The 4374-nt window shown below is 45.9% G+C and overlaps 1 protein-coding gene across 1 annotated transcript in view; it reads left to right on the top strand.

Moving 5' to 3' along the window:
• Nucleotides 1-231: 231 nt before the first annotated feature.
• The window catches only part of ASNS (asparagine synthetase (glutamine-hydrolyzing)), a 106203-nt gene continuing 102060 nt past the window's right edge, over nucleotides 232-4374 (top strand). Inside the window, exon 1 of the mRNA XM_068235066.1 lies at nucleotides 232-284. The gene's annotated coding sequence lies outside the window, so the exon portion shown is untranslated. The remainder of the gene's footprint in view (nucleotides 285-4374) is intronic.

Genomic DNA, 4374 nt, shown 5'->3' with positions numbered 1-4374 from the left:
GGGTGGCCGTGGGTGAGGAGGAGGCGAGAAAAGAAAATGATCAGCGCGCCAGCCGCGGTATGCGGGATGGGTGGCCGCCATTACATTCCCCCCTCCTTTTCCCTAATGTGCCCCCAGTGTCCCCCCCCCCCTTGCTTGCAGAGTAAAGTGTGGAGCAGAGTGGGCTGTCATTTAATCTTACCATTGCTCTTCACATACCGGCATCTGGCTCTTCTCGGCTTCCTGTTTCCTGTGACATCACAGGAAGCAGAGTGAAGCCAGATGCCGGTACGCGAGGAGCAATGGTAAGATTAAATGACAGTCTGCTTTGCTGCGCACTTTACTCTGCAAGCAGGGGGGGGGGCACTGGGGGCACATTAGGGGAAAAGGAGGGGGAATGTAATGGCGGCCAACCATACCACATCCCCGCGGCTGGCGCCTCAATCATTTTTCCCCCTCGCTGCCCAGCTGGCCCGGGACACCGGTGGGCCATAATGGGATAACGGAAGAGTCCCCCCAAATCGGGACAGTCCCGCAGGATTCGGGACAGTTGGGGGGCTTGCTGCACTGACAGGACTGGTGTGACAGGGCAGACTGCCGTAAATACACACTGCAGCTGTGTCCATGCAACAGCACTGAGCAGCGATAGGTCTGGCCACGCCCCCATCACACGCACAAATAAACAAAGGGCGCGTGCGACGCGATATGTTCATCAGAACTCCTGTATTGTTTCACATGTTGCTGAATGCAGGTGAAAGCCACCTAACCTGTTTAATGCTATAAAGATGCCAGCCATTGTTATTAAACAACTTACACTGAGAGATAAATGAAGTACCACGCCGACAACTGTCACTCAGAGGTGACGACTGCTGGAGACAAGAATCCGCCATCTCCCCATAAAGCTTTCAAATCTTATTACAGGTGCTATGTCGCCATCTAGTGTTCCAAGAGCTGTTTGCAGTTAAAGTGGACCTGAACTCAGACCTCTCTCTGCTCTTAAAGATACTCAACAGTATAATAAGCTTTAAAGAAAAAACATTGCTTTGTTACAGCTGATACAAATCCTAAACTAAATCTGCACAGTTTCTATTTCCTGATTCATGGAAGTAGACAAGGGGCTTGATTCAGCAAAGCTTGCTAACACTTAGCACGACAGTTATAAGCCGCTTTGCATGTGATATCATGGGCGTGACGGATTGCGCGCGTAAAGGTATGACTTTGCACGAACGGCGTTACGTTTCACACGCAAAGTATCATCATCACGTCAAGTCACTGCAGATCACGCGAACGGAATGGAGATAATAAATTATTACTTTATACAGCACGTTACGTGACGCGCGTTAAACTTTGCGCACGCCATATTACATTAACGCACATGTTGATGTAAGCACCATTGCTAATTTCATTGCCAAACTCTATCTTCTGATTGCGTGAAGCGCCATAGCTTACAATGGCATTCCGTACTTAGCGCGTGAAGCCTAACGCAGTTCGCCTGATAAAACTCAACGCGCGAACGGTGGAAACTGTTCACTTGCATAATGCTGTGTGCGCTCGTCTGCACATACAAAGCCTTTACACGTGATAACTGAGTTATCATGCTGTAGTTAATCGAGCCCATTTTGTTTACAGCCTGTGCTTTCAAATGGGCTTATCTGCCATAGGCAGTCATGTGACACGGGGGAGGATCAAATTACAACTAGTGATTAGACACAGATGAGGGGGGGATTAGACAGGCTAAACTCTCTGAATACACACACGGTGCATTTCTATATGTTTTACTTCTGTCCTGTGCAAAAGTTCAGGTCCACTTTAAGGCTACTTACACACCAGGACGTTGCGTTATAGGGGACGTTGAGGTCGCATAACGTGCCCCTAACGCGACGCCTGCTGGTGCGGGAGAGGACGGTAGAGTGAGCCGCGTTAGGCGGCTCTATCCGCATAAGGTCTCCCAGGGTGGCGCTGATTGGCCGGCGGGACCACGTGATGTGGAGCGAGACACTCCGCATCACGTGGTCCCGCCGGCCAATCAGCGGCCGCCAGTGCAGTGCATATTAAGTAGCCATGTGCGCGGCTACTGTAGCGGCATCTCCCCGCCTCCTCTCCGCCCCCCACTGAGCATTTGCAAACAGTCTAACGCAGCTAAAGCCGCTAGAACGCACAGCATGCTGCACTTTCACTACAACGTGCAGCGTTACATGTAACGTAACGTGGGCAGTGTGAACAGCCCACTTGTGTTACATTGCTGTGCGTTGGGGGAGCGTTACAGGCTGCACTAACGTGCGCCTGTAACGTCCCACTGTGAAAGCAGCCTAAGAGTATCATTTAGTATTTATAGAGCACTGACACCTTCTGTAGCACATTACAGAGTGCATAGTCATGTCACTGACTGTCCTCAGAGGAGCTCACACTCTAATCCTACCATAGTCATTGTCTAATGTCCTACCATATTATTATTATGTATTTATATAGCACTGACATCTTCTGCAGCACTTTACAGAGTACATAGCCATGTCACTGACTGTCCTCAGAGGAGCTCACACTCTAATCCTACCATAGTCATTGTCTAATGTCCTACCATATTATTATTATGTATTTATATAGCACTGACATCTCCTGCAGCACATTACAGAGTACATAGTCATGTCACTGACTGTCCTCAGAGGAGCTCACACTCTAATCCTACCATAGTCATTGTCTAATGTCCTACCATATTATTATTATGTATTTATATAGCACTGACATCTTCTGCAGCACTTTACAGAGTACATAGCCATGTCACTGACTGTCCTCAGAGGAGCTCACACTCTAATCCTACCATAGTCATTGTCTAATGTCCTACCATATTATTATTATGTATTTATATAGCACTGATATCTTCTGCAGCACTTTACAGAGTACATAGTCATGTCACTGACTGTCCTCAGAGGAGCTCACAATGTAATCCTACCATAGTCATAGTGTAATGTCCTACCATATTATTATTCTGTACTAGCTGATTGCCCGGCGTTGCTCGGGTATGTATTTGGCTGGTGTTGGCTCTGCCCATTTTTTCTAGCCCTAACGCACAATTACACAATGACCAAGTTTGTGAACTTTGCGGTCTTTGGTATCAATAATTTGCATTGAAATTAAAAAATCTGATTGGCTATTTGTGGCTCCACACCCTTTTCTGAATTTGAACCCCAGTCACCCAATGACCAACTGTACGAGGCCTGTGCCATTAACAGTGCAAGAATGGTAGCAATTAAATATTCCCCTTGAAAAGCAATAGGTGAAGTTTGATTCACTTTTGTAGGCCCCACCCACTTTTCTGAATATTAATCTCAGTCACCCAGTGACCAACTGTGCAAAGTTTGAGAACCCTGCCATTAACAGTGTAAGAATGGCTGCAGTTTACATTTTCCCACGGAAATTTGTATTTGTCTCCACCCACTGATGACCCGGCGTTGCCTGTGTATGTATTTGACTGGTGTTGGCTCCGCCCACTTTCTAACTCTAACGCACAAACACTCAATGACCAAGTTTGTGAGCTTTAGGGTCCTTGGCATCAATAATTTGTATATTCCCATGAAATAAACAAATCAGATTGGCTGTTTGTGGCTTCACCCCCTCTCCAGCATTTGAACCCCAGTCACCCAATGATCAACTGTAGCAGGTTTGAAGCATCTGCTATTAGCAGTGTAAAAATGGCAGCAATTTAAATATTCCACCTTAAAAATCAACAGGTGAATTTTAATTGGCTATTATAGGCTCCACCCACTTCCCTGAATATTACTCTGTCATCCAGTGACCCTCTGGGCAAAGTTTGAAAACCCTGCTATTAACAGTGTAAGAATGGCTGCAGTTTATATTTTCCCAGTGAAATTTGGTTTTTGTTTCGGCCACTTTTTGTAACCTGGACAGACAGTCACTCAATGACCAATTTTGTGAGCTTTGGGGTCCTTGACATCGATAATAATTTGTACTTTCCTATGAAATGAAACAAATCTGATTCACTGTTTGTGGCTCTGTCCCCTTTTCTGAATTTGAACCCCAGTGACCCAATGACCAACTGTACCAGGTTTGAGGCTTGTGCCATTAACAGTACAAGAATGGCAGCAATTTTAATATTCTCCTTGAAAAGCGATATGTGATTTTTGATTGGCATTTTTAGGCTCCACCCACTTTTCTGAATATTAATCCCAGTCACCCAGTAACCAGCTGTGCAAAGTTTGAGAACCCTGCCATTAACCGTGAAGAAAGGCTGCAGTTTACAATTTCCCAGAAAAATATGTTTTTGACTCCACCCACTTTTTGTAACCTTGACACACTGTCACTCAATGATCAAGTTTGTGAGCTTTTGGGTTCCTGGCATCAAAATTCTGCTAATGGAAGCAGTTTAACCAGCAAATAAAT

Source organism: Hyperolius riggenbachi, chromosome 5 (genome assembly GCF_040937935.1).
Source record: "Hyperolius riggenbachi isolate aHypRig1 chromosome 5, aHypRig1.pri, whole genome shotgun sequence".
Taxonomy (NCBI): Eukaryota; Metazoa; Chordata; class Amphibia; order Anura; family Hyperoliidae; genus Hyperolius; species Hyperolius riggenbachi.
The sequence above is the reverse complement of the archived record's forward strand: the minus strand, read 5'-3'. Positions and strand labels throughout refer to the sequence as shown.